This window comes from Crocodylus siamensis, chromosome 4 (genome assembly GCF_052110815.1).
Source record: "Crocodylus siamensis isolate JL-2025a chromosome 4, ASM5211081v1, whole genome shotgun sequence".
Classification (NCBI taxonomy): domain Eukaryota; kingdom Metazoa; phylum Chordata; order Crocodylia; family Crocodylidae; genus Crocodylus; species Crocodylus siamensis.
In genome coordinates, this window is record NC_143398.1 from 209,483,053 (window position 1) to 209,506,903 (window position 23,851).

At 41.2% G+C, this 23,851-nt stretch overlaps 1 protein-coding gene across 4 annotated transcripts in view; it reads right to left on the reverse strand.

The window, feature by feature from the left end:
• CSRNP3 (cysteine and serine rich nuclear protein 3) overlaps positions 1–23,851 on the reverse strand; it is a 166,587-nt gene that overhangs the window by 73,227 nt on the left and 69,509 nt on the right. For 2 of the 4 annotated variants that reach the window (XM_090045587.1, XM_090045586.1), the window contains exon 1: positions 1,551–1,684. The exons of 1 other annotated variant lie outside the window; for it this stretch is intronic. The gene's annotated coding sequence lies outside the window, so the exon portion shown is untranslated. Of the gene's footprint in view, positions 1–1,550; positions 1,685–3,496; positions 3,683–23,851 lie in introns of those variants that run through there. One more of the 4 variants, XM_090045589.1, reaches the window with a different exon arrangement.

A 23,851-nucleotide genomic window follows, 5' to 3' on the forward strand; every position in this document is an offset into this window, starting at 1 on the left:
CAATACTATGTCCAGACAATAGATACTGGGATTTTCAGGGTGTTGGGTGACTTCCTCCTATTGAAATTCAGTTAACTTTCTGAGATGCCTCTGAGAATCCTAGCCAGAGCACTTGCATGATTGGATTCTAAATGATATATAGCATACATGGTCTGATCTGTAAGGTGCTGGCTACTCTGGCCCTGACCCAGGAAAACACTTGAACACGTGCTTAACATATAGCAAATGAATACTGCTATTGATATTTTTTGCTGGTACTGGACCAGAGAGATATTTTATAGGACTGAATCCATTTTGAGTATTTTTTTTTTCCTTTTCCCTTGACACAGTCAAGATTTTATAGCATGTTACACTTTAATCAGGCTTCCTTTCACTTTACTCAGGTAAGCATGTCTTGATCCTGCAACACTTACTATTGCAACCAGGGATACAACCAGGCAGGTATTTTTAAGGAAGGGTGAGAGTGTCTTACTCCTTTGAAAATCTCAAAATATATGGGACCTCTGAATAAAGACTGCTTGTAGGTAGAGTGCAAGAAAAGATTATTCAAGTCTCACAGAAAACAACTGATTTCAATGGGACCATTTTTCTGGGACGAGACAGGAGATTCGTCTAGAAATGGTCTGCAAAAGGCCAGATTTACTTCAGTCTTATAGCATGTAAAATTAAGCATGATTTCTGACCTATTTTTAATCAAAGCAAGCATACTAAAGCTAAAAGATAAAAATGAATTGACACATTGATACAGTAAGCTAAAAACAGTCTGTGCCAAGAGAGTAAAATAAGAAAACCACCACCACAAACATCTAATAAAAAGATTAGAGGGTTTCCCTAATAAGACACAAAAATAGTATAGCAACAAATAAAATGGTATTTCACTCTACATTGCACATGTAAAAGCAGTATATGTCGCCTGGGGAAAACTCCACCTTTTCATAATGCAGATGTCAAGCTAAAGAAATTCTTACATTCTTAAAAAAAGGATGATTCAAATGAAACAAAAGAAACTTCTTGCAGTATCTCTGAGTACAAAACATCCAGACTTTAGTTTAATTAATAACATGTATGATGAGGTAAATAAAGAAATTTAGGTTTGTCAAAAAAAAAAAAAAAAAAAAAGCAAGAAATTACCAAAATAGCTCTTAGTTTCAAAACAGCATGATTTTAACAAATTCCTGCCAAACAGAAATCACAAACAGGTACTTTTTTTTTAATGGAAGGTAAAAATAAATCAAAACAACCAGCCTCCAATAGGAATGGCTTTCCCGCATCCCCCCTCAAAGAGGCACAAAAGGTTAAACGATTTTAAATATGATTCAATTTTATTAAATTGTACTTGACTTTCCTATATATAACGTTTGTTAAACTCATTAAAGCAGAATCTATTTAATGAACGAAGTAGGAACGTTCCATGTCAATGTCAGGCAACAGAATTACAATTCCAAAACCAAAACAAATGCAAGCCTGATTAAACTATCTTTAAAAGTTTTGTCTGAAACCAAGCATTTGCAGAAGCAAATTATGCACAGCATATACTCTCTCAATCATACCTGCAGACAGTGTTAAACAATTGTTGCAGAAAAGCTCAAAGAACTTCTTAAGATACAAAGCGAAGTCTGCTTCATTTTATACCAGCAACAGACCGCTGCAGTACCCAGTATATTTTTTTCAGTCAACTGTTACAGCCTTCCACCAGCCCTGTGACCTTTGAACTCATTTCTCCCCCTTCTGCAGTCAAAGCTACTGTGCTTGTCTCATTTACATAAGGCTGGTGAAGGCCTGCCAGCAACAAGAAGGGAATGCTGGGTAAGAAATTGTAGAGCTGCAGTTCAGCTAGAATACCTGAATCATTGGAGAGCTGGAGGGAAGCGGGGGGGGGGGTGTTATAACCACTACATACTGGTTTGATTGGTAAGTCAAAAAATATCTCCTGTTGTAGTTATTAATAGATAAATGTTTTCATTTTCAAGCGTATTAAGCAGCACCCAAAAAGAAAATCAATCTGCAGCAGCTGGTTTACAAGAAGACCAAAATAGTCAAATATTTCATTTAAATACATGTGGCAAGCTAACATATGATTGTCAACAACTGCCCTCTGTGTCTAAATGTAGCCTTCCATACATTTTAATAAAGTAAAATATTTATCTATAGATCAATCTGTATTTTATTTTGAAATTCAGGCACTTAATGCATAGCTTTTTGCAAGTGTCTCAGTGTGAATTACTATGAGTTGCAGACACAATAGTAAAACTGTATTAGTGTAAACAGATCACGTGCAGAATTCCTTAATAATTAGTTAAATTATTACTAGTCCTTCCTAACACAAATCTCAATTAAATACTATGCCAACATTGTAAATGCATGGGTATTTGTTAATATCTAGAAGTAGAACATGAAGATTTTATATTGGTAAACCGTTTAGAGATGTTATTTGTAAAAATTATGTATCCCAATTGAAATGATACAGAAATGTTGGTGTGCCTTTAGGAAGGAGGTTCAGTGTTTTATTTTCTGCTTCTTCTCCCCTCTCCGTCCCTCCCTCCCTCACCACCCCCCCATTTACACACAGCATCCTACCTATTAAAGGATTCAACTTCCTTATGCTGAATTACTCATTAAAAATGAGTAATTCAGTTTCTTTCAGTAATTGTCGGTTTATGGTCTTGTGCCTTTTGAAGTGTTTGAGCAATGAGAAAAACACTGATGTCAAATCATTCAGGAACAGAAAGTTTGAATAAAGCTGATAGAGTCAATTTCTATACCACTAATGTAATAGGCAAATTCAATATCTACACTATGTATTAAGGCAATCATAGGCCACTAGGATCTTTGGACCTATTTTTATAAACAAAAAAGTGTATGTAATTAAATTAACTATAAGATTTAGTAACTGAAATGAATACCTTTGTCTTGAAAAATACAATAAAACATACTATGTTGTAATAATATTGTCAAAATGAGCTGAGTGCACAGTTTCATAATGAATCATTTATTTGTATGTACATATAGTTTTAAAAGCACCATTTCCCAAATACAACAGGAAAAACATAATGAAAAATAAAAGTGCATTTGCTATTGATATGAATATTTTTTTTAAATGGAAAAGAAATAGCAGAGATGCCACATGTTTCTCATCCAAAAAATATTGAGTTTATAGATGCATCAGAATAATAGATTATTGCTACTAAATATTTGATTCTACTTCCATGTTGGCAAAGTGATCCATTTTAGTCTTCATTTTATTTCTGATTATTCCGTTTTTTATGGATAAATGAAGTTTTTGATTGCAGGGTAATAATAGCAAAAACATATGTACAACAAAACTGATTACAGTACTTACACAATTCATTTAGCTAGGCTTCAAATGGATATGCATCATTCAAACTCCTCCTTACCAAATGCAAAAAATGGTTTTTATTTTTAAAGAGCATATATACCTAAATACCGAACAAATTCAAAACAGTCCAGTGAGTGAATAAGCTGTAAAACAACTGACCTGTTCAAATTGGTGTTTTTCCAATCCATGCACCCTTTTTATTAATTAGGAACCGAAACAGATTGATCATCATTTTATAACGTGTGACATATTCCCTGTCTTCCTAGTTCCAACGGAATCTTCTTAAATTTCCCAGCACTGTGTTTTATTGCTGGTACCATATGCTTTATTGTTCAGCGACAAGAGCTTCACTCTGCACAAAGACTCATTACCTACTGCTTGCTGAGCAGCTTCAGTCTCACTGAGGCTGTCTATGTGATCACATGGGAGTTTTGTCTGAGAAAGCCAGGCATGCCACTGATTTCACTGTCTATGGATATTTTTATCAGCTGAGGTCTACTATAAGGATGTAATAACAAATTATAAATTTAACTCATTAAGGACAGACAAATAATGGAAATCCCTTCACAACTCCTTTTTTCCCTCTTTACAGAAACGCTTTCCTTAGGAACTGAAAAAAGTTTAAAGAAATAAATAACATTTTTTGTGGGCAGTAGTGATAACCTGAACTGTCTGTGTTATTTTTCAAAACACGTACATTTATATTAATGTTCCGAGGAGGTCATATTTTGCCTACATACGTATGCTCCCAGGATTTATCCACACATACAGGATGATGATAATTTCTCCAGAAAACAGACACCTTCATTTTATCACTGTATCATCAGTCAAGGGTGCACAACTAGTCTTACTAATTTCAATTAAAGTGTGCAGGCATCTAAGGATTGCTCAGCTGAACAAAGTTCACAGGATCAGGGCTTGAATCTACATGATAAATTATACTCGTTGATGGAGCCTTGCATCTACTTTTTATAAAGCTGCTGATATTCAGTTATTGCATTTTGCTTATAAAATTCCTTTTTATTTAATTACCCTCACCCTTGCATATGTGTGTGGGGGGGATAATTATATTTTTTTTAAATCATGAAAGTACCTGCATGAAAAAGATGCACGTTAATGACTATCACTAATATTATTACCACCAATGATTTATTTCAGATAACTCTGAAGCAGCTTACTTCCTACCTCAGAAAGCATGCACAAAACATTCTGTTTGCGTAATTAAAAATTTTAACATAGTGTCGCTCACAATAACTGAACACCTTTCTTTTCCTCGGAAGACGTATACCTCATAAATAATTATTTATAATATCTACAGTGCAAAGGTACAGGTTTTCTATGAAAATAGTTAATTATCTCTAGAATTATTTATAGCGTTTTGAAAATATAAATGGCAAACGGGAACACTGTGTTTACTCATTAATATTCTACAAATGGAAAATACCTACTTGTTATTCCTTTCAACATCTTCCTCATTAGAATAATTGACAGCTTGTTGCTATTGAATGGATTGATCCTGCTTCCATTGGAGTAATTTTTAACATTGACTTCAAAGGGAGCAGGATCAGGCTCTGCTGCATGAACACAGAGAACCATGGGCCTGATTCTGATGCCAGAGAAATCAATGGCAAAGCTCTCACTACTGCCCTGGCATCAGGATTAGGCCCTTCATACTAAACACAGGCCTGCAGTAATGCAACCAAAAGGCAGTCTCTGAACTGTAAAGAAAACGCAGGTCGGATGAGAATACAGTAAGTTGGCTATTTCATTCCGGAAACAGCAACCACACAGAAATGCTATCAGCATTTGCAAAACAGGAGTATGCACTTGACACATAAAGGTAAAATTAGCCTGTATATGATAAAAAATACCCACAATGAAGGCAGGTTTGTCTGGTGATACAGTTCCTGCAGATTCAAAACCTTTATTTAAATGCCACCATTTTGATATGATCACACCAAAGTAACTGAAGACACTGACTGAGCAGATGGCTCATGGCTAAGGACCTTCTACAGCTCTTAAGCAGGAAACACAATAACCATATACATTAATAAGGAGAAATAGAGACAGCCTAGACAAGTTGCTAACGAACAGCTGGTTTAGCCACAGCTCTACATATTTTCCCCTGCTAATACTATTGATGATGTCATGATTCTAGTGTAGAGAGAAATAAACAAAAGGCAGACATTTTTGCTGCAGCAGCAGTGAGAAAACAGCAGAATAAAATGTTTAGCAGATGGAGGAGAACAAAAATTGGAAAGGAAAAAGAATGTGTTTATCACGTTTTCTGGGTGGCATTATATACAATGAAACATAAAAGGGAAAGAAAGACTAACAGGAGGCTAGAGTAATAATGATTCAGAAACATACACAGCTAACTGGTTCCCAGGAAAATGTTACTTCTGTAAACAGACAATACAAAATATATATCATCAGTCGAGCAATCCAACCCTGCAAACAATGTTTTATCCTTCCATGCTGGAAGCTGGGATTTCTGAAAAGGTTACATTACAATAAGGATGCTAAAAATTCTCCCTCCCACAGCAAAACCTCAGAGGAGACTAAGACGCAGAAAGTCACCAGAAGAATCCCCATGTAGAGCTTATGCCAAACCTTCTCTTGGGGAAGCTGCATTTGTGCTCCCATAAACAGAGACCCGCACAGGTTTCCACGACAGATTAAAGCCCAAGTCTCTCTTGTCACATTGTGGCAGCAAAACTCCAATGGAGTGACTGATGCTGCCAGGACTCTAAGGCCAGGTACAGACATTGCACTTTTACTGGTATAAGTGACTGGAAATCGGTCTATACCTGTAACAGAGCAGAAGTTCAGCATGCGTAGATTTGCTTAAAAATGGTGAAATTGGGTCTAAGTTTTGCTCCCCCCAGCTAAAAGGCGAATGTGTCTTCTATTCATAACTGATTTAAACTATGCTGCTTACAGAAAGCTGCACTGATTTCGCCTCAGACTTTTTGAATGTCTGTACCTAGCCTTACTGACCTTGACTGAATGTAACGTTCTTAAAGAAGTCCCATGTTACAAGAAACTCAGGAAAGTATACATAGGGTGACTCTAATAATATGAGGGAAATCCGAGATAGAGGGGGTGCCAGTGCATGTGCACACAATCCCCCCCAACACCGCGGCTCAGGGACAGAGCTGGGCAGGACAGCATGGCACATCCCCCCTGCCATATACACACACCCATGACTCTGTGGCTCCTCCTCACCTACCCCAACTCTACTGCATGAGCACGTGCTCACAGCCTAGCTGAACCAGAAGCTGGGCACATGAGGGCGAGTTTGTGCCAATTCAGGAGTTTTGCTTCAATTTTCTCCAATGGTTGGGTCGCTGAGACAGCCTCCAAAAACCAGGACTGTCCTGGCCAATCTGAGACATATGGTCATCCTAAGTATACAGGTCCAAACCTGTCCTGGAAGAGATCTGTGAGATTAAGGAAACAGCGATATGCCTCTAACTGGCCCTCCATTCACCAAGGGCTGGTTATTTAGACTCTGCCATCCTCCCTCATTTATCTTAATCTTATAGACCACAGTCTGCAGAAGCTGTGGGAATCAAGGGGATAGCAGTGGCCCCATAGTCATACCCCATTTTCTGCATGCCTGGTCTGGAGGAGCCCCCGTTTCCTTTTGGTCACGAAAGCACATTTTGGCTCATTGTTTTAACTACACCAGTGCTGAATTAAAGGCCTGTGGTAAAACATACCTAACAGGGCTACCACCATCTGTCAAATACTTCATTTGCCTTGGAACAGCAACTCTTCAGAAGAGCACTGTGACTGCACAGAAACTGCAGCAAAGCTTGTCAGTACAGAGCTTCGTGTATGTATATGAGTCATGGAGTGTGAATAGTTACAAAGGTTTGGACTCAAAGGAATTATTTCCTTCATGGGAGAGAAATAATGAGCTGCTGACTGTTTTACCCCATTGTAGCTTATTTTAATATGTATACTTTTAAACAGGAATTATAGAGCAAAGGCATAGCACATCTTATAACTCAGAACATTACTTCCAGGATTCTCAAAATCAGCCGTGTATCAAAACCAAACTATTTCCACATCTCATACCATTAAATCCTTTGTTTGATATTCTACCCAAGCTGTCATTCAGCATTACCCTGCAGCCCAGTCAGGTGACTCACATGCCAATCAAAGCAACCTCTGGATTGGTGTTGATCAACCTTGTTAAACAAAAAGAAGCAATTTGCAGCTCAGTGGGGCTTTATTTTAAGGGTTGGATCCTGCAGCCTCTCCTATAATAATGGAAAATCCCAAATGTACCAGAAATAGCACAATCCACATTGTGGGAAGCAGAAAAGCTGCACAGCTGAAGCCTCTGTAAAAGCATATTAGACAATGTCAGCAATCCAGGATTTGTGAAATGGGTCCAGACACACCTTCACTGGACCAACACCTCTCCTGCACAGCATGGTCAATTGGCCATAGTTGCTTCAAACTCTGTCCTCAGGTTTCAAGTTCAGGAGTGGGAAAGCAAGCTGCTTTTCCCAGTACATATGTAGCCTACCCATGCAAAACCCTCTTATAACAGGCTTTCAGTGGGAGAGAATGAAAATCCTACCCAAAATCTTAGCATTTTAAAGAAAGTTCTGTCACTAGAAGAAAAGGTGCTGGAAGACACTGTGCCTAATTATCTAACTTCTTCATCAGAAGTGATTATCAGTGCTATTGGGTTTTGGTGGTGTTAAAGTTTAAAACAGTGGCACTCAACCTTTTTAGTTGGCAGACTGAATAGCAGTGCCTGATCCCTCTGGGCACCAATCCGGTGGGGCCCCATCCAGCCTTGCAGAGCAGGGAGGGGAGCAGCCTGGCCCCAACCCAGCCATGTAGTGTAAGGGGGCTTGGGCTGGCCCCAACCTAGCCCTGTGCAGGGGGAGGGGAGGGGCAATGACCTGGCCCCAACCTTGGCCAGGCAGAGGGAAGAGGGCATAGCCCAGCCCTGTGTCAGGGGTGTGGAGGGGACATGGCCCAGCCTCAAACCACCCATGAAAGGGGAGGGGTAATGGCCTGGTCCCAACCTGGCCAGGTGGAGGGAAAGAGACATGGCCTGACCCCATAGTGGGGGAAAGGGGCATGGCCTGGCCCCAAGCTGGTGGCCCAGAGGGAAAGGGTCTCGTAGCCCAGCTCAGATCCATCCCATAGGGCTAGGAATTGTGGCAGCAGGGAGGGGTGACGGTTCTGCCCCTGCTCCCCACCACCAGATTTCTCACCCCATGAGGAGCCTTGTAGGCTGGATTCCAAGGTTCTGCAGATCACTGGAGGTTGAGCTCCCCTGATTTAAAGGGTTTTTAAATTCTTTATAAAGTATTCTTGTCCATATCAGATGTAATTTACTTCAAGAAATGCATGTAGCTTTGTAATTTTGTTTTACTTTTTCCTAGATTCACACACTTGTGAATAATGTCTCCTTAAAGAATGTCACAGGATGTTACATATTCCATTCAAACTAGTGGTGTTTACTGGACATTATGGCTCTGCAAAAGGAATGAAGTTATTTGTATTCTTATATTATACTATACTGATCACTCTTATTATATTTTTTATTAACCAACTACTACTACAGTTTGAAATTAGGAGCTATGAGATAAATGGAGGAGAAAAACAAAACAAATGTCTTTGAAGATTACATTTTGAATTTTATTTTTACTTTTAGAAACTTGACAATAAAATACTTTACTATACCTATGTTGTCCTTCTGTATTTGTCACAACCTGACTTTTAGCGGAATTCAGGAATATTGATTTTGTTTACCTCTTTGTTTTGTTTGTGCATCAGCATAATTGATGAAAATATTATTTGTTACTTCAAGACTTCCAGAGGGGCAACAAGGTGTAAAAGGGATATCATATATTCTGGTATAACTGCCAAAAATGGAGACTGTCGTAGTAGCGTCCTCCTGTGACTTTGTAATTAAGGCCAGGGTTTAGGGGAACCCTGTGAGAGTATTTCAGTACTGTAGATTAGGCCAGAATTATTCCTGTGCCAATGTTAGCACCTGCATGGAGACAGTGAAGTTAGCTTACAACTCTCAGGGCCTTGTTACACATTGCACTTTGAGCTGCTCAAATGTTGACTGATGTTAGTGCCAGCATGAGTTTGGAGCAGTCACACCTTAAAGCTAAACACCTTCTCTGACTGCCCCCTGCCCCCTGCCCCCCCATATGCACAGCTGCAACTTGCCACTACAGGGCTGGTGAGCAGGGGCCTGACTGGAAGCTACAGCTGTGAGTTGCCACGACAGGGCTGGTGAGCCAGGACAGGCTTCTGTCCCTGATCTGGGTGAGGGATAGACTGGGGGGAACAGAGGGACGTGAAGCTGGGAGGCAGAGAGTTAATGGGATGGGGGTGGATAATGAAATGGGAGGTGAAAAGGGAAGAGGGGTGGGGGAAAAGGTAGTGAAATGAAGGAAGACAGCCACTGAACAAAAACATAAGAAGCAAAAAAATGTAACAAGAAATAAAGAGGAAATAAATGAAAGAAGATCTCATGTTTTAATACATTAGGATTTTGGATTGGAGTCTGGGGTTCTAGTCATGCTTTCTGGGGTGGCTGGGAGGTGGGAGTGGTAAGGGAAGGGCCTTTTGGGGGAGCTACAGTTCCTGCCTTGGGAAGGAAACCCCAACTCATGAGAACCCAATCTGGTACCCTAGTTTGTTTCCTACCAACCCCCCTAAACTTCACTCCTGTACCCACCCATGACCTAAAATCTGGCTAGCTGGCATGTGATCAGTAGGCTGCTTGCACAGGCTTGCACCCCGGGGGGTGGGAAGATCATACAACCAGGGGCAGGATGGGGAGTTGGTTTGGTGCCAGAAGCATCCTCTGGACAGTAGAGTTCAGGGGGTGGAAAGTTTGCCCACGCAGAACAGAAGGGTCGAGGAGGGAACACTGTATCCTGGTGTGCTAAAGAACTGCAAGTTGGGTGGCTTATTGGTGGGGAGTGGCCACATATTAATGGAACACAAGCTGGGTAACATGGATTAGAGATAAACCTGCCTTGGAGTGGCATAACGTTAAACCACCTAAGCAAGGGGCAGAAATTACACATAAACTAGTAAAAGTGATTGGAAACCAGTTCAAATCTGTAACACAACAAAAGATCAGTGCACATAAACTTCTTTCAAAATGGCCGAAACTGTTTTAAGATAAATCTGGATGGAGGTAGTATTAGATTTAACTGATTTAGGTTAAATCAAATTATTGAAATTCTGTCCCAGTTCCCCTCCAGATTCAAGTTAACTCACAGTCCCCCATAATCCTCAGATGATTTGCACCTCCTCCACAAGGCCCCCCCCTTGCAGGGTGGGTGAGTTAGCCTCGGCTCAAGCTGCCTGCTCCATCCAAGCAGGGAGGCGTGCTTTAGCGCCCCCCGACTTCTGGTCTGAGATACTGCAGGGATGTGGCTGCATTTCGGGAATCAAAAATGTAGTCAGTTTACTTGCTTATTGGTTCAATCTACACAACTTCAGCTAATCTGCAAAGAATGAATTGATTCAGCCTTGGGCTTTTTGACTGTCTGTACTTAGCCCTAAAGTGTCCTTAAAACTAGTTTCAGATGTATGGGCAATCTAGGGATTAAAGACTCCAGGAGCTGCTTAAAATTAACGTTCAGTCAGGCCCTCATATTCAAAGTTGCCAAAAGCTGGTTTGTGCCTGGCGTGGGTTAACTTTGTATGCCTGCTGCAGTTTCTCCTAAGGGTTATTGCAGTGGTACAGAATTGCTGGGAAACAGAACTGCCCTAGTCATTTATTTATGTGCTCTTGATATTCCCTTGATATGTCCTCAGAGCTATTTAGTTCTGCAGGTAGCATGAAGCCAGCAGAACTGCCCTTGAGGTTTTTGTAAAGGGGATATTTAAAAGGTTCAGGGCTTGTTGTCCCTTTATAACTGCTATTTGGTACAAAGGGGCCGCAACACAAGGTGGCATTCTCTGGGATTTATTTTTTATTGTACTGAGATCTACCAAAAAGCAAACTGTCTCAAAAAGAGAGTCTCTAAATTTATGACCGAGTCCTCCCTCATCTACCATGAGAAGCACTGCAGATGATTCTGGAATTGTTTGTTAACTTGCTCAATGACAGAAAGGTGATTAATAATAGGTTGAAAAAGCAATATTTCTGTAAGGCTATTAATTAATAAACATTAAAACATTAATAAGCCATTAAGAAAAGGTGTGTACTAATACATGGTTCCCCTGTTTTTTTTAAAGTCAGACTCCTGATGAGAAGGGTTTTTATTGTATTTATATGTCAAAAAGGTTTTACTATTTTTACCTTAAATCAATTAAGGTATCATAAATTACCTGTTGTTCAGATAATAACATGAATTACTTCAAAGGAAGATCAACCTACAGCTATAATGTAACTGGAAAAAAAAAGAGGTTTATTCATCTCTGATCACTACACAATCAACTGAACAGATTATCTACCTCAAAAGTAAGTAAATCAAGCTTAAAGGAAACAAAAAAGTTGTAGTGCCACAATGTTCCTCAGTTGCAAGGACAGCTATATAGAACCCAGGGCTTCTATTTAGAAGAAGATTTTTTTTAAAATAGGGATTGCCTGACCCATCACTGGATCTACTTTGTAAGTCATCTCCTGCTAGTTTCCATGACAGCTCAGACATCACAGCATGATACATGCTGGGGAGTCATTCAGGGCAATTCACAGCAGGGATGGACACTGAGGGAATAAAAATAAGAAATATAAAGGCAGGTTTTAGTTAACAATATACTAACAGCCTCCTCTTAGCCCAGCTACTTAACACACACAGTCGCCAAGTACCATCTCTGTCAAATTACCCCTCAAAACCTACAAATCCTTCTAATACAGATCTCCTCTTTCCGTAATCTCTCTTTCTTGAGTTATAGACTTATATTTTATCTTGTTTGGATTACACTGTTACTCCTCTAGGAAGAGACCATGGATACAACTAGAATTTTTAAAGTCTATTTTTGATTCTATAGCACTTCAGTTCACAAGATTTTCACTAATGGACCTTCCTTATTTGCCTTTTTTCAGATTTTTCTTCTCTCCATTTCTTTGTTTATTTGTGTGACTAGCTTTTCTAGGTCATTGTTTCCATTTTTGGAATCAGGCCCATTTGCTCTGTCACTGACCCTTATTCACACTAATTTTTTTGGTTGCTTGCTTCCCTCTGTTTCTGGCATCAGCAGGCACACTGTAACGATTGCCAACATTATAACATCATGAAATAGTAGAAGAAAGAAACCTTTTTAAATTTTTGAGTGGTGAGAGCCTTCTTCCATTGAAAAATAAAGCGTAATCACTATTCTTTGGAATTTGTACAAGTACAGAAACCTAGGGAGATATAAGATAACATTCATAGAGGCAAATGTAATTACAAAAATAGACTTAATTTTATGCAGCGGGTCAATATTTTACTGAGGTTTTCTAGTGATAATGCAAAAAAAAAAATTCTAATGCCCTTTTGTAAAAAACATACAATTAACATGTAGAGATGCTATTTTTACAAGTAAGAAAATAGTTCATTTTTAAAATTGTTAGCTTTATTATTAATTGCTTTATGTTTCTTTAGGATTCCTGGATTTTATTGGAAATGAATTGGCTATAATAATCCACTTACCCCTGTTATTGTATGTCCCACATACCATGTTAAATGTAGAGAATGAAAGTTTAAAAGACTACTACTTTTATTTATACTTTCAGGGCTTTTTAATGTTCTTTAGCTCTTCATTGTTTCCAGTACCTTCTAAGAGGCCTGAAACCTGATTTTCCCTTAATAATGCTGGCCAGATAGAAATGGAAAAAATTGATTTTCCCCCATGTGTTTCCAACAGAGCTTGAAATTAACACAAGTTTTTATTTACTTCCTTGTTTGTGCACCAACACCATCAATAATGTCAGCATAGCTCTGAGAAGTTTATTACTTATATTGAGTTCTCTCTACTAACAGACCACAAAACATTGCCCGTTATTTTTTTCCTGTACTCAGTGACTAGAGTTTGAGTATTGATATTAGAAAGAGTTTCCTAAGACATCCTAAAATCTGGTTGTGCTTCTGCTTTCTCTGAAGCAAGCGGTAAAGCATCTATTAACTGTAGAGTCATGCCATGTATTGTTAGAATCTAAAATACATTTCACAGAACATTGTACTAGCTTTATAGTAAATAAAGATTTGAGTATAGACCAGTGGTTTTCAACCTTTTTTTTTATTTGTGGACCCCTAAAAATACGACTAGAAGCACAGACCTCTTTGAATTGTAAGTGTGGGTATTCACATTAGGGCTGTGTGAAGCTTTGGTCCCTGATTCGATTCGACAGAGATTCAGCCCGATTCACTGGTCAAATCTCCGAATCTGAAGCAAATCAGAGGACCCTTCAGTCTCTCCGAGTCGAATTGGAACCCCCCACATTGATTTGGAGAGATTCAGAAAGATTTGGCAATTTGGCCATAGACACAGTTTTAAAAGTTTTTCTACATACCTCAAGGTACCAGATGGGTTGTGAATGCTGCAATGTTGGGGTGGATGCACACTCGGCAGCAGACCCAGAAGTGGACCAGAAGCATTTCCAGTCCACTTCTGGGTCTGCCAAAGAGTGCACTGGGCCCCCCCCACACCCCCCTGGCTCGGCAACTGGTGTCTCCTGGGTCTGGGGGGGCACCCAGGGTCCCCCCTACAGCCAATCATTGAGCTGGGGGCACACGGGGGGGCCTCCCGTGCACTAACCAGTGGACCCGGAAGTGGACCAGAAGTACTTCCAGTCCACTTCCAGGTTCACCACCAAGCATATGGAGGGCCCCCCCGCACTCCTGCGGGATGCTTCATCTGCCCCAGCATCACAGTATTCACAAGCCGTGCTGGTACCTTGAGGTATGTAGAAAAAACATTTAAAGCTGTGTCTATGGCTGAATTGCTAATTTTCTGAATTAGCATGGAATCTTCATATTTGGATTCGGCCAAATTGAATCAGGGACAATGATCCGAATCAATTAATTGAATCACTGTCCCTGATTCCAGCCAAATCTGAATCTGAATTGAATAGGGCCCACTTCGCACACCCCTGATTCACAGACATTTGATTGTTCATAGTCGTATTTCACGGACCCCTTAAACATAGTCTGTGAACCCCCAGGGATCTGTGGACCACAGGTTAAAAACCACTGGTACAGACAGATTTACAGCATGTCTTGACTAACGTGTTGTCATAAATATTAATGAAAGGCTGCTTTGAGTATGGCTACCTTTTATTCAGGTGTATTTAAGGTAGCAATAGAAGAAAGTGTTCAAAAGAAAAGTATTTCAAGTTTGGAGATAATCTGGTATAGAAACAGAGGATTCTTCTCCCATATAAAAAGAGATGTGACTTGCAAGTTGAAATAGCCTTGCCTAGGTTAGTGAGCGAATGCAGAATTTTAGAATTGACTTGTGCTGCCAACCAATGATTGAAGTGTGTACTGATTTACTGTGTGGTCCATAGTTAGCAACTGGAGTCTGCAGTCACATTATGAATTGTCTTTCATTGTTCAGTCAATGCAGATCATTGTTTGTGGCTTACTTCTTTTTGTGGGATCAACAATCAGGTGTTTGTTTCCATTATTCTACAATGCGTTCTAATGTTCCCCAGTATTGAATGAAGATACTTTAACAGCTGCAGCTTGATACCACAATGGCTTGCAAAATTTCAGCCATCTCTTCAGTAAGTCCTGGAGGTCCTCATGGCTTAGTAAAAATCAAGCTGGCCATGATTTGGCTGTATTCACTAGCTGTGTATGTGTGTAATGATGATTTTTTTTCAGGACAATAACCTGTTTGTTTAGAGATTTGGTTTGTTTGCTGTCCACAACACTGACACCCATATTCAGCTATGACAGTTACTTCTGACACATGCACATTGAACCCAATGATGTACTTGTGAGTTTTCAAATGAGGATAGTTCTTTCTTTTATTTGTTCATGTCTTTTCCCAGGTCAGTATTAAAAGTCATATTTCTATGCAAAGTTACAAGGGTATGGGTTTTGTTCATGTGATCATTCAAAAGATGATATTTTTTCAATTTTGTGGCCAGGAGTTAAACAGAAGTATAGTATTTGATGATACGTGATGCCTTGAGCAGTAACCTATACCTCCATATTATTTTGTAGGCAACAGGTAAATATACAGGTGCCATTCTGGTTCTTTTAGATTCTGTGGGAAGCCCGTGTGACTGGCAATTGAAAGAAGCTAGTAATAGCAATTCCAGTGCATCTTCAACTGTGCTTGTTTCTTTGGCATGTTGGCCTCAAGGATGGGAGAACATGGGTTAGTGAAACCCTCTCTATTAACTAGTAAATTATTGAAAGCTATGATAGCTTGCAGAAAAATTTGATGGTTTCCCACAACTGAGGAATTTATATCCCACTATACAAGCTTTTGGGGAGCCTTCTGCTGAATGTATGGTAATCAATTGGCTTGCCAATCATGTTCATCCCTTTGTCCTCAAGTTTTACAGATATTCAGGATAAATACCATCTTTGTCAGATGCTTTTCTGTATTGAGTGACCAGGAGGGCCTAGTTTATTTCCTCAATAGTACACGGAGATAATAACAGTAAAGTATCACAAGAATTTGTCCGATGTTTGGAATGAATTTGAGGACATTCTCTCTAGTTAGCTTATCATTCTTGATCTTTAAGTTATGAGGAAGGTGTGAGGTAACAGCATTGTCTCTTACTAACGACTTATTGTCTTAGCCAGATTAGCTGCTCCATGTTTGTGGAGGAGAGCTCAGGCTTTGAAAATGTAATGAGTGAAATCAAGATCCTCTGCTGTCTCATTTGTTTTTTTTAGACAGAGTTCAGTGACTTTACTTATGTCTGGGTCATCTATATTCACATCATTTTTTAAAAGAGTGTCTGTCTCTGGATGCCAACAAAGAGTATAAACATGGAAATAACTTCAGGGAATGCATTTCAAAGCAGCTTTGATAAGAGCTGGTCACAGTTTTCTGGGATCAGTTTGAGAACAATGTATCTCATCTTCAACTTTTACGATATATAAAACCCAGTTCTCATGTGGAAATTCCAGAGCAGTTTTAGAATTGATTCAATCAGTAGGATTTCAAAGCTGGCATACAAAGTAGAGGCACCGTTTTGCTAAAAATAAAGTTTTCAAGTACAGGCAACCCCTGCTTAGCACCTTAATTGGTTCCTGAAAAAACAAACATTAAGTGAAATAGCATTAAGCAAAACCAAAATTAATTAAGGGCAAAATTAATTGCTGAATACAGAGCACAAAGTTTTTGATGAACCAAGACAGCAACAAAAACAAATTGGCGCTAAATTGCCCAATGAGGCTGTGCGCTGCCGATGCGTTGTGCTGCAGTGTACATTACCTGCTGCCAGCTGTATGATGCCTGTGAGCATTATAATGAAACCCGCTGAGTGCTAAGTGGAATTTGGTATTAGTAAAACAAGCATTATAGCAAAATAGTGCTAAGCGAAACACCATTAAGTGGGGGTTGCCTGTACTGTCCTTGGAGCTTGGCCAGGAATGCTACAATTAGTAATGTGGACCTCAACCACTGAAAAACTGGAGGCTTGCAAACATTCATTATGGTCAACTGTCCTGTTCGTACTACAGCAATAGATATGTCCTTCGAGTTAGACTCCTTCAGAACTGAGACATCTTTAAGACCATGCCTGATATACATGATGGCTGCATCCAGATGAGCATGACCATTTTTTCCCCTGGGGACAAGTAACAGTGGCACACCTTATGCCACTGCTATTTACCCCCAGGAATGCCTATGTCATGCATGCTCTGGCACATGGCAGGTTACCCAAGGTGGGGTAGGGGAGGCTGGGTCCAGCAACCCTTACCTGGGGTTCTGGGGCTTCCTGGGGCTGCAGCCATGGCAGGAAGCCTGACTGGCAGCTGAAGTGTGGCTCTGGCCAGCGTGCACTACCACCATGTGTGCTGCTCCCACTTTGTTTTGGTGTGGGTTTTATTGACACCAAGATCTCGTGGGGTCAACCCCCCATGCTGCAAGATAGCAGTTCAGGGAATCCCTTTCAGTCTTCTCTTCTCCAGACTAAATAAACCCAGTTCCTTCAGCCACTCCTCCAAAGTCATGTGCTCCAGCCTCTTGATAATATTGTTGCCCTTCTCTGGACTCTCTTCAGCTAGGTCCCAGCAGCCATGGGGCACAGCTGCAATCTCCAAGCCCTGTGGATGCCTGAAACCTCCAGGCCCGGGAAACCACAGTAGTCACACCAGCAACAAGCCATAATGAAATCTGATGCATGATCCCACAGTCATGCCTCCTGCCACATACGTGTGGCATTGCAGGGGGCACAGTTGTGTGATTGCACATTAGCTATCATTGCACCTTACCTGCAAATGTAGGGGGGCACATAGCAACTGAAGGTGTAGGCATCTGAAAAGGAAATGTTTTATTTCAACTAATAACATGTCTTCTATGATATTAATTAAAAATATTTTTTCATATCATTTCCCATTTGAAACTAAAAAGGTATGCTATACCTGAAAGGCAGGGAAGTAATTTATATAAGGGCAAAAGGAGGTTGTCCAAGGTCACAAAACAAATGCATGGTAGAACTGGAAATACAACATTGTAGCACTGACTTCCAGGTCCTGTTATGGACATACCCCTACTCCTACTTAAAACCATCAGGAAGATTTTATCACCCTCTCATGGCTTCAGGGATACAAACCCCAAACTCCTCTAATGAGGTAGTTGAAGATTTCTTTGACAAAAGGGTTCCTCTGGGTGACAGAGGGAAAATTCAGTGAAACAGAGAAATTGAGACAGGTAATGCTAATGTTTTAAAAACCAGTCGTTGCATTTAGTTCAACTGGCCTGAGAAAGTGCCATTTGGCCTCTAATATCTGTTATAAAGGTTCATGCTTGGTTAATAGTGGCAAGCCTATTTCACCAAGCAGTGTTAATAAATTGGATCTACTTCTAGAACCAAAATACAGACAATGCCATAATAAGTAAGATAATGCCTTTGAAACACAGTCAGAAAAGTCACCAATCACATTTTAAAATGTAGTAATAATTGACTTCAGAATTCAAAAAGGTACTGAAGCAAAAAAAAATGCCCAAAGACTTTTCCTCTGTACAAGAAAAGCATATAGTATTCTGGTGTACAAGAATCTGTGCTTTACAAATATGTGAAGACAGATAAGTCTTCACATATTTGGGTATTTGATCCATGTTGGATAATCCCAACATGGATTAAAGAGAGCAGGAGGGTGCAAAAGCCCCCATGGCTCACCAAAAGCATCCGGGAATGTCTCCTAGCTAAAAGGTGCACACCCAATGGAAGGGAGGGGCCATCACCAGGGAGGATTATACTGCGGTTGCTTGGGGATTCAGAGGGGCAGTCAGGAAGGCCAAGGTGGAGATGGAATTGAGACTAGCTTCCCGGATCAAGGACAACAAGAAGACCTTTTTTAAATACATAGGGGGCAAAAAGAAGGTTCCGGGTAACGTGGGCCCCTGCAGGAAACACTAGGAAATTTCGTCGTCACACCAGATGACAAAGTGAACATATTAACTATTTCTTTACCTCCACTTTCCTGAGCAGGGACTGGAACAGCCACCCCCCCTCTGAGCCCCCCTTAGATCCCAGGGGAGGCGCACCTAGGCCAAGGGTTAGTGAGGAACTAGTTAGGGAACTTCTGGAGGGACTGGAGGGATTCAAATCAGCTGGTCCAAATGATCTCCACCCTAGAGTACTGTGGGAATTAGCTGTGGTCATTGCAGGACCCCTGACAGCTTTACAAGCACTCATGGTGCTCTGGTGTGGTGCCAGAGGACTGGAAGAGGGCCAGTGTGGTTCCCATCTTCAAAAAGGGGAGGAAGGAGGACCCGGGAAACTATAGGCCAGTTAGTCTTATCGCAATCCTGGGTAAGCTTTATGAGAGAATTATTCTGGCACATGTCCACGAGGGGCCAGCAGGGGAGATTATGCTTAGGGGAAACCAACATGGTCTCATTAGAGGCAGGTCCTGTCAGACCAACCTGGTGGCCGCCTATGACCAGGTCACAAAATCCTTAGATGCAGGGGTAGCAGTGGACATAGTCTTTCTGGACTTTCGGAAGGTCTTCAACACTGTTTCTCACCCCATTCTCATTAAGAAACTGGGGGATTGTGGTGTTGACACCTACACAGTCAAATGGGTCACCAACTGGCTGGAGGGCTGCAACTAGAGTGGTAGTGGGTGGGTCATTTTCAACCTGGAGGGATGTGGGCAGTGGGGTTCCGCAGGGCTCGGTCCTTGGGCCTGCACTGTTTCATATCTTCATCAGTGACTTGGACGAGGGGTAAAAAGCACCCTGTTCAAATTTGCTGATGACACTAAGATGTGGGGGGATGTGGGCATGCTAGAAGGGAGGAATAGGCTGCAATCAGACCTAGACAGGTTACAGGGGTGGGAGGATGAGAATAGGATGGAATTCAACACTGACAAGTGCAAGGTGACGCACCTGGGGACGAAGAACCAGCACCATACCTACAGGCTGGGGAACTCCCTTCTCGTCAGTGCAGAGGCAGAAAAGGATCTTGGAGTCATCATTGATGTCAAGATGAACATGGGCTGGCAGTGTGGGGATGCAGTCAGGAAGGCCAACTGCACCTTGTCATGCATTTCAAGCAGATCCAAGGAGGTGATACTCCCCCTCTATGCGGCACTGGTCAGGCTGCAGCTGGAGTACTGCATCCAGTTCTGGGCGCCACACTTCAAGAGGGATGTGGACAACATGGAGAGGGTCCAGAGGAGGGCCACTCATATGATCAGGGGGCAGCAGGGCAGGCCCTACGAGGAGAGGCTACAGGACCTGAACTTATTCAGCCTCTAAAAGAGAAGGCTGAGTGGAGATCTAGTGGCCTGTTACAAACTAGTCAGAGGGGACCAGCAGGCATTGGGGGAGTCTCTGTTCCCCCAAGCACTACCAGGAGTGACCAGGAATAATGGCCACAAGCTGGCAGAGGGTAGGTTTAGGCTAGACATCAGGAGGCGCTACTTCACTGTCAGGGTGGCTAGGATCTGGAACCAACTTTCAAGAGAAGTGGTGCTGGCTCCTACCCTGGGGGTCTTTAAGAGGAGGCTGGATGTACACCTTGCTGGGATCATTTGACCCCAGTACTCTTTCCTGCCATGGCAGGGGGCCGGACTCAATTATCTGCTCAGGTCCCTTCCGACCCTACAAACTATGAAACTGTAAGTCACCATTATATACATCTTTTCTGCAGTAACAGGAGCCACATCCTTCAAGGTACCTAATTTTCATGAAAATTAATGGGAGTTAAGTGTCTAAGTAACTTGAAGAATTTGGACCTTGATTATTCTAGTTATATGAAATGTACCATTATTAGCCCAGGAAGGTTGCTTTTCTAGCAGTACAGAAAGAAGGGTGTGGCAGGTTGAGGGATAGGGACATCAATTAGGCAGTTTTTGCACAAAGCATCAATGAAGTATTTTTACTCAGAAGTACCTGTAATCAGAGACAAAAGACACAGCTCTAATCCAGCAGACCAGGAATAACTACACTGAGTGTTATGGGTACCAGAGGTGTAACTGAGAACAGGATCGACCTTTTAAACCTCTATTCCTGATTGAGGGCCTTGTTACACTGTGCACTGTGAGCTGCACAAATGTTGATTAGTGTTAGTGCTAGCTCCAGTCTGGAACAGTCACACTTCAGGGTCCTGGAGGACTGAAAGGTAAGAATCCCCCCTCCACTCCCATGCCAGGTTTCCCCACTTCCTTCTGCTCCCCAGGGCTCCCCTGGTTGCCCCCCACCCCCAGGGCTCTCCACTTGTCCTTTGCGGATCGCTCCTCCCCCCAGGGCTCCACCCTAACCTCTCCTTGCTTACTTGTGGCTGCCCGCACTGTCTGTCCCAGGGGAGCACGCAGGGAGGAGTAATCAGCCTGTCTGGTCCCCACCACTGCCAGGCTGCTGGTCTTCTCTGGACTGAGCCTGCCCAGAGAGCAGCAGCAGTGGGGGTGGAGGGGGGGCAGTGGCTGAGCAGACAGGCAGACAACCCTTCCCTGCCTGCTCCCTCAGGAGAGAGAGAGCGGGCAGCCACAAGTAAACAGAGGGAGGGGCAGGAGGCAGTGAGCAGGGATTTGGGATGCTGGGGAGGGGTCAGTGGGCCCGGTCCAGGCCAGCGGGGAGGGGGCAGGTGCGGTGTTTATGCTAAAGTGTAGCATAGAATGGCTACACCTTAGTGTAACAAGAGCTGGGTAACAGGGATCAGAGATAACCCTGTCCTGGAGTGACAAAACTTTGAGCCACCTAACAAGTACTTAAAACTAATTTAATGTGAAGTAACTAGGAACAGTGGCCACAAATTGATGGAGAGCAGATTTATGTTGGACATTAGAAAGAACTTCTGCATAGTAAGGGCTGCCAGAATCTCGAATGGACTTCCAAGGGAGGTCGTGCTCTCCCCTACCTTGGGGGTCTTCAAAAGGAGACTAGACAAGCACCTGGCTGGGGTTGATGACCCCAGCAATCTTTCCTCCCAGGATAGGGGGTCAGACTCGATGATCTGTTGAGGCCCCTTCCGACCCTGAAAATCTATGAATCTATGTATTAATGTGGACAATCCAGGTGTTAAGAGATCCAGGAACCACCCTAAATGGCCATGTAACAAGCCCTTAATACAGTGAAAACCAGCTAGTCATGTCAAAAAAAGCACAAGTTTCTTACATGTTAGCCATGAATACCATGAAACGTTATTATCAAAAATCAAAATGAAAAAGGTAAATAACAAAACAAATATCTTCTCCTAAAATCTAAATAGCTTAAATTTTCTCTCATTTTTCTTCCCCAGTCTACACATCTCAAGGCAGCAGTCTTTAGATGAAAAATCTTGTAGACACTGCCAAAGTTCCCACAGGATTCATATGCTGCTGTATATTTTCTGTAGTCGTTCTGTGTCTCTTCTTTCATTTAATCCTATTATATTTTTGCAAACCCCAGATTTCTTCCTTTTCATAGTGTCTTTGTTGATAGTCTTTTGCCTTTTATGCATAAGCCATCTTGCTCAATAGACTAAGGCAGTGAAGGACCTATAGCTACAAGAGAATCAAAGAATACTAAGTCTAAATTATAACTGACCTTTATCAGGTGAGAGGTGCAGAAGAGAGTGCCAGGAAGCTCCTCCTCTCCCCTCTGTTGATCAAGTTTAAGACACTTGCAATGGTCGAAGTCTAGTCCAAATACTGAACATATAAGTAGACTTAGGTGCTTAAATGCAATTCAGTTCAAGAGAGAAAATTGATGAACTGATAGATTTAAGTCTGATAGACTTAAGTCTCTTTAAAATCTATCAGTACATCAATTTTTGTAACACACCATCATATAACCCTTAAGATTCAGTCACAAAAAGCAGCAAATATGCTGTACCATAAGCAGGATGGAACAGAATCCTTCTTAGGCACCTACGTCCACCCACCTAATTAGGCAGAGTAGAGTCTGGCCCTTTGAGCCTGATCCTTGCCTTCCCATGAACACATGAAGTGAATGGAGGATGTATATGCACTATGCACTACTATGCTGACAACTCTTTTCAAGTGTTTGGAGGGAACTGCTCCAGACACTGCATTCCTCTAAATTTATCTTAGGCTCATATTAATCAGGTGAATGCAGTCCTATATTCTGTATTGAGAGAATCAGATTTTTTCTCAGAGTCCCACTTAGAAAAGCTCATGTTTGAAAGGAATACACTGCATATTATACATACTAGGTTCTTTGTATTTTTTACATATATTTTATTTGACATATTACGTATATTTTTTATGTATGTGCAATAAATTGGAAATTTATTCCAATTCTTGTTGTCATTTTAAAGCAATTCTTTAGTCTGCTTTTGGCCACTTTGAACAGCTACTTTCATCTCTTGCAAATATCATATTGAATTGCTTGCTTGGGATATAATTACATAAGCAGATGTTACTCTTCCCCCATGAATTCTTATGCATTTGAATTGTACCAAACAAGATGAAGTCCTCAGGTCTGCAGGGGGACAATTTTCACCAAATTTATCAACAAAGACCCCCTTCCAGAAGGAAGCACTTCATATGCCAGTCCCTTCAGACAGAAGTTTCCTCATTTTGTGTGTGATTTGGAATTTCAGTTTAAAAGAGCCTGGTTTGTTTTTTCTCACACAGGTTGTGATGGATTAGTATTTTTAGCCTTAAGAAGGTACAATTATGAGCCCTGATCATACAAACTGCTGTGCATGAAACAGTTCACAGGAGATGGTCACAAGTAATCGCAGTGCTTTGCATAGAAGCTTCAAATACTGAATTCATTTTGACCCTTAAGTACACCCGTAGGTTGTACTATTATATGGGTCTTTTATAACTGTTTATTTTTATTACCTTTTCCCATCAGAAGATAAGAGTTTAAAACTGCTTTTAAACTATACTAAAGATTTAGAAATTAATTAGATAAGACACTTCTTCTTTTCTGCTT